General features: G+C 42.3%; 1 long non-coding RNA gene across 1 annotated transcript in view; it reads right to left on the minus strand.

Moving 5' to 3' along the window:
* LOC140623017 (uncharacterized) overlaps positions 1–11,247 on the minus strand; it is a 57,716-nt gene extending 46,469 nt beyond the window's left edge. Inside the window, exon 1 of the long non-coding RNA XR_012022704.1 lies at positions 11,014–11,247. This is a non-coding gene — a long non-coding RNA (uncharacterized lncRNA). The remainder of the gene's footprint in view (positions 1–11,013) is intronic.
* Positions 11,248–12,124: the final 877 nt, after the last annotated feature.

Here is a 12,124-nt window from a genome sequence, read left to right on the forward strand (position 1 = left end):
ACCTCCAAACCAGCTCTGCAAGAAATTTTAAGGGGGCCTCTTAAAATTCCCCTTTAAGAAGAAGTTCAGTGGAACAGTCCACAAAAACAAAGACTGAATAGATATCATGATGACACTAAACTCATATCTCTCAATAGTAACTCTGAATGTGAACGGGCTTAATGACCCCATCAAAAGGCGCAGGGTTTCAGACTGGATAAAAAAGCAGGACCCATCTATTTGCTGTCTACAAGAGACTCATTTTAGACAGAAGGACACCTACAGCCTGAAAATAAAAGGTTGGAGAACCATTTACCATTCGAATGGTCCTCAAAAGAAAGCAGGGGTAGCCATCCTTATATCAGATAAACTAAAATTTACCCCAAAGACTGTAGTGAGAGATGAAGAGGGACACTATATCATACTTAAAGGATCTATTCAACAAGAGGACTTAACAATCCTCAATATATATGCTCCGAATGTGGGAGCTGCCAAATATATAAATCAATTATTAACCAAAGTGAAGAAATACTTAGATAATAATACACTTATACTTGGTGACTTCAATCTAGCTCTTTCTATACTCTATAGGTCTTCTAAGCAAAACATCTCCAAAGAAACGAGAGCTTTAAATGATACACTGGACCAGATGGATTTCACAGATATCTACAGAACTTTACATCCAAACTCAACTGAATACACATTCTTCTCAAGCGCACATGGAACTTTCTCCAGAATAGACCACATATTGGGTCACAAATCGGGTCTGAACCGATACCAAAAGATTGGGATTGTCCCCTGCATATTCTCGGACCATAATGCCTTGAAATTAGAACTAAATCACAACAAGAAGTTTGGAAGGACCTCAAACACATGGAGGTTAAGGACCATCCTGCTAAAAGATAAAAGGGTCAACCAGGAAATTAAGGAAGAATTAAAAAGATTCATGGAAACTAATGAGAATGAAGATACAACCGTTCAAAATCTTTGGGATGCAGCAAAAGCAGTCCTAAGGGGGAAATACATCGCAATACAAGCATCCATTCAAAAACTGGAAAGAACTCAAATACAAAAGCTAACCTTACACATAAAGGAGCTAGAGAAAAAACAGCAAACAGATCCTACACCCAAGAGAAGAAGGGAGTTAATAAAGATTCGAGCAGAACTTAACGAAATCGAGACCAGAAGAACTGTGGAACAGATCAACAGAACCAGGAGTTGGTTCTTTGAAAGAATTAATAAGATAGATAAACCATTAGCCAGCCTTATTAAAAAGAAGAGAGAGAAGACTCAAATTAATAAAATCATGAATGAGAAAGGAGAGATCACTACCAACACCAAGGAAATACAAACGATTTTAAAAACATATTATGAACAGCTATACGCCAATAAATTAGGCAATCTAGAAGAAATGGACGCATTCCTGGAAAGCCACAAACTACCAAAACTGGAACAGGAAGAAATAGAAAACCTGAACAGGCCAATAACCAGGGAGGAAATTGAAGCAGTCATCAAAAACCTCCCAAGACACAAGAGTCCAGGGCCAGATGGCTTCCCAGGAGAATTTTATCAAACGTTTAAAGAAGAAATCATACCTATTCTCCTAAAGCTGTTTGGAAAGATAGAAAGAGATGGAGTACTTCCAAATTCGTTCTATGAAGCCAGCATCACCTTAATTCCAAAGCCAGACAAAGACCCCGCCAAAAAGGAGAATTACAGACCAATATCCCTGATGAACATGGATGCAAAAATTCTCAACAAGATACTGGCCAATAGGATCCAACAGTACATTAAGAAAATTATTCACCATGACCAAGTAGGATTTATCCCTGGGACACAAGGCTGGTTCAACACCCGTAAAACAATCAATGTGATTCATCATATCAGCAAGAGAAAAACCAAGAACCATATGATCCTCTCATTGGATGCAGAGAAAGCATTTGACAAAATACAGCATCCATTCCTGATCAAAACTCTTCAGAGTGTAGGGATAGAGGGAACATTCCTCGACATCTTAAAAGCCATCTATGAAAAGCCCACAGCAAATATCATTCTCAATGGGGAAGCACTGGGAGCCTTTCCCCTAAGATCAGGAACAAGACAGGGATGTCCACTCTCACCACTGCTATTCAACATAGTACTGGAAGTCCTAGCCTCAGCAATCAGACAACAAAAAGACATTAAAGGCATTCAAATTGGCAAAGAAGAAGTCAAACTCTCTCTCTTCGCCGATGACATGATACTCTACATAGAAAACCCAAAAGTCTCCACCCCAAGATTGCTAGAACTCATACAGCAATTCGGTAGCGTGGCAGGATACAAAATCAATGCCCAGAAGTCAGTGGCATTTCTATACACTAACAATGAGACTGAAGAAAGAGAAATTAAGGAGTCAATCCCATTTACAATTGCACCCAAAAGCATAAGATACCTAGGAATAAACCTCACCAAAGATGTAAAGGATCTATACCCTCAAAACTATAGAACACTTCTGAAAGAAATTGAGGAAGACACAAAGAGATGGAAAAATATTCCATGCTCATGGATTGGCAGAATTAATATTGTGAAAATGTCAATGTTACCCAGGGCAATATACACGTTTAATGCAATCCCTATCAAAATACCATGGACTTTCTTCAGAGAGTTAGAACAAATTATTTTAAGATTTGTGTGGAATCAGAAAAGACCCCGAATAGCCAGGGGAATTTTAAAAAAGAAAACCATATCTGGGGGCATCACAATGCCAGATTTCAGGTTGTACTACAAAGCTGTGGTCATCAAGACAGTGTGGTACTGGCACAAAAACAGACACATAGATCAGTGGAACAGAATAGAGAATCCAGAAGTGGACCCTGAACTTTATGGGCAACTAATATTCGATAAAGGAGGAAAGACTATCCATTGGAAGAAAGACAGTCTCTTCAATAAATGGTGCTGGGAAAATTGGACATCCACATGCAGAAGAATGAAACTAGACCACGCTCTTTCACCATACACAAAGATAAACTCAAAATGGATGAAAGATCTAAATGTGAGACAAGATTCCATCAAAATCCTAGAGAAGAACACAGGCAACACCCTTTTTGAACTCGGCCATAGTAACTTCTTGCAAGATACATCCACAAAGGCAAAAGAAACAAAAGCAAAAATGAACTATTGGGACTTCATCAAGATAAGAAGCTTTTGCACAGCAAAGGATACAGTCAACAAAACTCAAAGACAACCTACAGAATGGGAGAAGATATTTGCAAATGACATATCAGATAAAGGGCTAGTTTCCAAGATCTATAAAGAACTTATTAAACTCAACACCAAAGAAACAAACAATCCAATCATGAAATGGGCAAAAGACATGAACAGAAATCTCACAGAGGAAGACATAGACATGGCCAACATGCATATGAGAAAATGCTCTGCATCACTTGCCATCAGGGAAATACAAATCAAAACTACAATGAGATACCACCTCACACCAGTGAGAATGGGGAAAATTAACAAGGCAGGAAACAACAAATGTTGGAGAGGATGCGGAGAAAAGGGAACCCTCCTACACTGTTGGTGGGAATGTGAACTGGTGCAGCCACTCTGGAAAACTGTGTGGAGGTTCCTCAAACAGTTAAAAATAGACCTGCCCTACGACCCAGCAATTGCACTGTTGGGGATTTACCCCAAAGATACAAATGCAATGAAACGCCGGGACACCTGCACCCCGATGTTTCTAGCAGCAATGGCCACTATAGCCAAACTGTGGAAGGAGCCTCGGTGTCCAACGAAAGATGAATGGATAAAGAAGATGTGGTTTATGTATACAATGGAATATTACTCAGCTATTAGAAATGACAAATACCCACCATTTGCTTCAACGTGGATGGAACTGGAGGGTATTATGCTGAGTGAAGTAAGTCAGTCGGAGAAGGACAAACATTATATGTTCTCATTCATTTGGGGAATATAAATAATAGTGAAAGGGAAAATAAGGGAAGGGAGAAGAAATGTGTGGGAAATATCAGAAAGGGAGACAGAACGTAAAGACTGCTAACTCTGGGAAACGAACTAGGGGTGGTAGAAGGGGAGGAGGGCGGGGGGTGGGAGTGAATGGGTGACGGGCACTGGGTGTTATTCTGTATGTTAGTAAATTGAACACCAATAAAAAAAAAAAAACAAAAAAAAAACAAAAAAAAAAACAAAAACAAAACAAAAAAAATAAATAAATAAAACTAGTGCCAGTTCTTTGAGTTATGATTTTGTGAGGTTATAAAATAAAGCAAGTCCGAAAATGGCAAAAAAAAAAAAAAAAAAAGAAAAAAAAATACTTGCAGACAAGTAAAGGAGGACAGAGGATCCCAGAATGGAATATAAAATGTGACAAACAACCCAATTATAGTACAAATGTGTAACCTCATTGAAGGGGGTGAGGGTAAATGATAATGATTGAAGCAATTTTGGAAATAAGTAGAATCTGTTAACACCAAAGTAAAAAGGAATTGCACACAGCACTATACTCCAGTTGATAATGCTGTTTTCCTTGGGGATTTGGGTTAAAAATTCTGATACTGCTAAAACTACATTAGAATTGAACAACTGAGTAAATCGATAAAAAATGGCAGGAACTACATTTCTCACTGTTGGAGTGAGAATTTACAGATAAACGGGGAGGAAGTTAGAATGATCCATGTAGCAATAAATTAAAGTTGGAGACACTAGCATGAACTCACATTTAGTTTAATGTAGATATGGACAATTACACACAGAAAAATGTATAGATGGGTATATATACAAGTTAGTATACACAACATACATTTTCTTGCTCTTTCAGCTGAGAGGGCCCAGAAATATGACATTCCAACAGCAATGAGCCCACGTACGTAACACCCATATCTTGGTTTCTTTTCTTTTTTCTCATATCTCAGTTTCTAATACTAATTCTCTGGTGAAGGGAACTAGGGCTACTCAGAGAAATGGCAGATTCAAGGACTGGGGTAGGAAATATACAAGACAATCCTGGAGTATCTATCTTGCAGTGCCAGAGAGTTAAGAAAGTTCTCTAAAAAAAAGTCTAACTTAATGTATCACAAGGACACAGGAGCCAGCTGAAAGATCTCCCAGTAGTCAAAGCTAAAACAATTTGGGCAATAAAATAAAGTTGTATTGCATTATAACCCAAAGTGTGAAATAAATATTGAGTCCCAACTGATATAAATTAATGACTAAGTAATAATAGGAATAAATAAATAAGGAAAAGAGACAAATTCACTATGACAAATTTTAAATTACTTGTGTATATACTCTATCCTCAAAGAAGTGGCACATAACTCTCAACTCCTTAAGAGAACATGGAACATGGAAATGAGTAACTTTACAGGGAAGAAACCTAACAAACACTACCTTAGCTAGTGATCAACATTAACATCAACAGTGATAAGTCATGTTAACAGGATGACCCTTGATAGATGATGATGAAAATGGCTTGTTACTCTGTAGTCTTCCTCCAAAAATAAATGACTCCAACCTAATCATGAGGAAAACAGCAGACAAATTCCAACTAAGGGACATCCTATAAAATATCTGACAAGTGATCCTCAAAACTGTCAAGGTAACCAAAAACAAAGAAAGTCTGAGGAACTGTCACAGGACTACTAAATATAGTGTGATATTCTGGATGAGAATCTAGAACAGAAAAGGGACATAAGGGGAAAACTGAACAAACCTGAATAAACATAGACTTCAGTTAATAATACTGTATCAGTGTTGGTTTATTCATTATGACAAACATATCATTCTAATATAAGATGTCAATAAAAAGAACCTGGAGGGGTGGAATCCCTGGGTGGCTCTGTGGTTTAGCGCTTGCTTTTCAGCCCCAGGGTGCGATCCTGGAGTCCTGGGATCGAGTTCCACATCAGGCTCCCTGCATGGAGCCTACTTCTCCCTCTGCCTGTGTCTCTGCCTCTGTGTGTGTGCGTGTGTCTCTCATGAATAAATAAATAAATAAAATCTTTAAAAAAAAAAAGAACCTGGGTATAGAGAATACAGGTACTATTGCACAATAATTTTGTAAATCTAAAAAACTCTTCTAATTTCAAAAGTTTAAGTTTAAAAATGGAGTCAGGCAGCCCCGGTGGCACAACGGTTTAGCGCCACCTGCAGCCCAGGGCGTGATCCTGGAGACCCTGGATCAAGTCCCATGTCAGGCGCTCTGCATGGAGCCTGCTTCTCCCTCTGCCTGTGTCTCTGCCTCTCATTCTCTCTCTGTGTTTCTATGAATAAATAAATAAAATCTTTAAAAAAAAAGTTTAAAAAAAATAAAAAATAAAAAAGATTGAGTCTTCTCCCAATTCATACACACACACACACAAACAATTAATGGATAGACTTTTCTTCCATTTTTATTTAAAATTCTGATGCAGAGGCAGTAGAGTGACCTGATTACCAACAAAGGTGTTGGTATAAGAGATTTGTTCTCTGCCTCTCACTAGCTGTAGGACTTTGAGAAAGTTAGTTAAACTCCCTGAACCTCAACTCTTCTCAGTCAAATGGACTCAGGATAACCTACTTCATAGGCATGCCAAAAAAATTAAATGTCATGGGACACCTAGGTGACTCAGTCAGTTAAGCATCTGCCTTTCACTCAGGTCTTGGTCCCAGGCTCCCTGCTCAGCAGGCAATCTGCTTATCTCCCTCTGCCCCTCCCTCTGCCCGTGCTCTCTGTCTCTGCCTCTCCCAAATAAATAAAATCTTTTTTAAAATTAAATGTCATAATCTATATCAAACAGTGTCTAGCACAGAATAAGTTCAAAAAAGTACTGCTCTTATTAGCTAGTTACCGTGGACTGACTGACAAAGATCCTCGTAGTAAAACAGATTTACATGGAAAAACTCAAAATGTACAAAATCTCTACATCAAGTCCTCTATTGTGTATGAGAGAATGATAAATTCTTAACCTATAAAACACCAACATCAATTCGAGACAAATATTCAAACAGCTATTTACTCCAGTTTCAAACAATATATTCTAACTAACAGAAAGCCTTTCTGGTGAGAGAGATTTGTGGGTTTCTTCTCTAATTTCCTCAGTCTGACTCCTGGACTCAGCCCATAGAAATGGGTTTTTAGTCCCTAACTCTGTGCAGACACCCTGAAAAAGCTGCCCCCTCTCTTCTCTTCATCTTGCCTTGTGCCTTCTTTTGTTCTGCCTTTTCATTTATTCCTTCACTCCCCTTTCTCTCCCCAAAACCTCTCCATGGCTCTCCTTTGATATACATGGAGCAAGTACCCTCTGCTCCATGTTCAAGTCCAGAGAATGGAGGAGAAAATGGAGAGGACTAAAAGGCAATCAAACCCTATATTTGGAAAGGTTAATTCCCACTAGCAAACCTTATAGGTTAGTGAGCTAAGAGGGAAGTCCTCCACAGGCCTCCTTCTACAACCTAGCCTCAGTAAAAGCCAGCCTCCAGGAAAGGAGGTGAGGACAGGTACGAGAAGGACCATCACTTTAGATGTCATTTCCTAGAAATAATTTATGTATACATTTTTGAGGCATGGAACCTGTACACATATGATTATAGAATTTTCAATAAAAAAAACTGCTCCTGGGTTATGTAACACATGTAAGATGGTTCATTATTCTTCTTTTTTTTTTATTGGAGTTCAATTTGCCAACATATAGCATAACACCCAGTGCTCATCCCACCAAGATGGTTCATTATTCTGTGATATTCCCAGAAGTAATTCACAGGGACTTGGCCACAAGAACAAGCCTGAGAGGTACCTCCTAAAATTAAAATTTGCCATGGTTTAACATGTCCATACAGAATAGAAAACACACTCTGATGGCTTCCTGGCCTTTTCCATGCTTTCTGATCTTGCAGGACCAAAACTCCCCAGAATCTAGGCAACTTGATTATTTCCTACAGCTTTTACTACCATTATTTAATTACAGTCATTGTCACATGGTTCCAGAAAGTAGGCCCTTAAATCCTCTCCCTACAGGATCTGGCCTAATCTTTGACAAAAGAGGTAAGAATATGCAATAGCAAAAAGACAGTCTCTTCAACATACAGTCCTGGGAAAATTGCAAAAGAATGAAACTGGACCACTTTCTTATACCATACACAAAAATAAATTTAAAATAGATTAAAGACCTGAATGTAAGACCTGAGACCATAAGAATCCTAGAAGAGAGCAGAGGCAGTACTTTCTCTGACATCAGCTTTAGCAATATTTTTCTAAATATGTCTCCTGAGGCAAGGGAAACAAAAGCAGAAATACACTACTAGTAGTGTATTTGACAACATCAAAATAAAAAGCTTCTGCACAGCAAAAGAACAATCAACAAAACTAAAAGACAATCTACCAAATGAGAGAAGACATTTGCTAATGACATATCTGATAAAGGGTTGTATATAGATATAAAGAACTGCTACAACTCAACACACACACACAGACGCACACATATATTTCAATCAAAAATGGAAGACATGAACAGACATTTTTCCAAAGACATATAAATGGCTAACAGACACATGAAAAAATGCTCAACATCACTCATCATCAGGGAAACACAAATTCAAACCAAAATGAGGTATCACCTCATACCTATCAGAATAGCTAAAATGAAAAACACAAAAAACAAGTGCTGACAAGGATGTGGAGAAAGGGGAATCTTCTTGCACCGTTCATGGGAATGCAAACTGGTGCAGCCACTGTGGAAGACAGCATGGAAGTTCCTCAAAAAATTAAAAATGGAATTACCATATGATCCAGTAATTCCACTGCTGGGTGTTTATGCAAAGAATATAAAGTGCTAATTCAAAAAGATAAATGTACCCCTATGATTACCGCAGCATTATTTATAATGGTCAAGATACGGAAGCAACCTGTCCTTCCTTCCACAGATTAATGGATAAAGATGTAGTATGTATATACCATAAAAAAGAATGCAATCTTGCCATTTGGAACAACAGAGATGGATCTAGAGGATATACTGGTAAGTGAAAAAAGTCACATCCAAAGAAAGATAAATATCATATGATTTCACTCATATGCAGAATTTAAGAAACAAACGAAAAAAGAGACAAATGAAAAAACACTCTTAACTCTAGAGAACAACCTGGTGGTTGCCAGAGGAGAGGTGGATGTGGAATGGGTGACATAGGTGAAGGAGATTAAGAGTATACTTATCTTTCTTTTTTAAGATTTTATTTATTTATTCATAGACACAGAGAGAGAGAGAGAGGCAGAGACACAAGCAGAGGGAGAAGCAGGCTCCGCGCAGGGAGCCCGATGTGGGACTCGATCCCCGGTCTCCAGGATCACACCCCAGGCTGCAGGCGGCGCCAAACCGCTGCGCCACCGGGGCTGCCCAAGAGTACACTTATCTTAATGGGCAATGAGTAATGCATAGGATTGTGGAATAACTGTATTATACATACTAACATATGTAACACTCTATGTTAACTATACTGTAATTAAAATTAAAAAAAAAAAAAAAAAAAAAAAAGAGGGGATCCCTGGGTGGCGCAGCGGTTTGGCGCCTGCCTTTGGCCCAGGGCGCGATCCTGGAGACCCGGGATCGAATCCCACATCGGGCTCCCGGTGCATGGAGCCTGCTTCTCCCTCTGCCTGTGTCTCTGCCTCTCTCTCTCACTGTGTGCCTATCATAAATAAATAAATAAATAAATAAATAAATAAATAAATAAATAAATAAATAAATAAATAAAATTAAAAAAATAAAAAGACAAAAAGAAAAAAGAAAAAAAAGAAAAAGGATCTGTTAGGTCATCAAATTAAACATTTTAACGAACACCAGAGATTGGCCAAAACATTATTTCCCAGCCATCATCAGCTCACATATATTCAGCAACTTGATATGGTCCAAAGTTGATGGAAACATAAAGGGGAAAAAGCAGTTGGGGGGAGGGGACTCCCCCCAATGTATTTATCTTACATTTGTCTCACTGCCAAGAAGATGAATGATGCTAGCTATCAAATAAATTCAAGGACACCCCATACTAAGATTCAAACACTGCGCATTTCCCTGATGGGCTTGTACAGTCAAGTCTCCTGATGTGTTAACAGACAGGAAGGCACAGGTAGGAGGCACATCCCAAGCTAACTATAGGACAGGAGGAAAAGCCAAGAGAACCGTGGAGGCTAAATTCCCATATGGAAATAGGCCACAGAAGGAGGACAAGCCACACAGGACCCTTGAAACTAGAGTCCACTGCCCTGTGCAAATACCATACAGTGGAAAAGTCTCTCCTGGGTCTCTGAAGAGACAACTCTCTAATAATACCGTACAGTATTCCTTATGTATATATTACCTACCTGATTATATATGAAATAGATTTATTGGATTAAATACTTCCACTAAACCAAGGACTACGCCAGGGACATTACCTGAAATACCTCATTGAATCATCACAACCCTGTGAGGTAAACAGTACTGTTCCCAGGGGAGCAGACTTAATGGGCACTGTGCGGAGACACCCCCGCCCCCTCCCCGGGGAAAGAATTCAGCTTATGTGAACTCCCCGGGCTCCAGGGAAACGACCAGTGCTGGGGACAAGCCAATCATCCTAAGTGCCTCCGGGCCGCCTCAGGGGCTTGCTGCCTCCAGACGCTGCGCAACCACTGGGGCCCCTCACACCTGGATTCTTTGGGTTGGCGGGGGGGGGGGGGGGGGGGGGGGGGGGGGGGGCGTGTACTTAACTCATTCCTGAGGAGGAACCCTCAAAACCATTATAAAATACACCAGAGGGCAGCCCGGGTGGCCCAGTGGTTAAGCGCCGCCTTCAGCCCAGGGCCTGATCCTGGAGACCCAGGATCGAGTCCCTCGTCAGGCTCTCCGCATGGAGCCTGCTTCTCCCTCTGCCTGTGTCTCTCATGAATAAATAAAACATTTTAAAATAAAATAAAATGAAAATAAAATACACCAGAGGTGTATTAGTGACCCACCTTAACTGGCCCTTCCCGTTAAATGCCTTACTCGGATTTAGTTTGCGGTAACGCTGCACGTTTTGTCAGGCTCCTACCTCATTCACGACTCGGGGCCTGGCTTTCCAGAGCGGCGACGGGCGGCAACTCGCGGTAGGGGGAGGCCCGGCGGGCGGCTGGCGGCCCCTCGGCTCGCCCTCGCAGGCCTCCCGGCCCGCCCCCCGGGGCGATGGGCACCCACGGGCACCCACGGGCACCCAGGCGCCTCCGGCCCTCGACCGCGACCCAGCTGGCCTCGGGAGCCTAGAACGCGCGCCTGTCGCCCGCGGCCAACCTCCCCTCCGCGTGACGGCGGCGGGAGGCCCGGAGCCTGCGCACTACGCGCCGCCCAACGGGATGACGGGAGGACTGCGGCTGCGCGGAGGCTGCGCGGCGGCGGCGGGACGCTGAGCGAGCACCAGCTCCGCATGCGCCCTGCTCAGCTCGCCGTCGCCCGCCGGCTCGTGGGCGCGCTGCCGCGGAGGGGCCTGTGAGACTTGCTCTTCGGCATATAGCGTGAGTGTCGCGTGGGGGTAAAACCCACTTCACGAGAGGACACTCAGCGGCCGGTGTGCAGAACCGGTGCTGGACCTCGGCTGTGTGGCCGGCTGATGAGCGGGGCGGCCCGCTGACAGGCCTGCTGTCGCCTACCTTGAAGCGCCCGTGGTGTATCCAGGCGCGAGTTGCTCGCCCACCTGCGCGTCGCTGCCCTGCTGGACGTCCCACAGCCCATGCCCAAGGCCTGCCTGCACAATCAGTGGACCCGCATAGGAGACGGCCACGTGGCCGACGTTAGCGCCCACTTGCAGGAAGCCCTGGACTTCACCGGCCGTGTCGGGGAAACGGGAGGCAAGATCCTTGTCACTGTGAGGCCGGGATTCCGCGTCCAACTACCGTCTGCGTGACTCACCTCGTGAAGATCTAGCCCAACTTTGGCTTCGTGGGCCAGCAGCTCCTGCAGTAGGAGTCTGGGGTCCTGCCTCCCCTGCCCACCACACGGGCTCCCTCTGGCCCAGAGGAGGCAGCCAGCTCTACGTGTACAGCCCGATTGCAAACGTTGAGCCCTGACGTGCAGGGTTCCTACTGCACATTCCCTCCCTAAGCGCAGCTGACAGTGCCTACCAACTGGATGGTCTCAGAGAGTGCTGTAGGAGCCCCATGGCCACAGCC

Source organism: Canis lupus, chromosome 32 (assembly GCF_048164855.1).
Source record: "Canis lupus baileyi chromosome 32, mCanLup2.hap1, whole genome shotgun sequence".
NCBI classification, from domain to species: domain Eukaryota; kingdom Metazoa; phylum Chordata; class Mammalia; order Carnivora; family Canidae; genus Canis; species Canis lupus.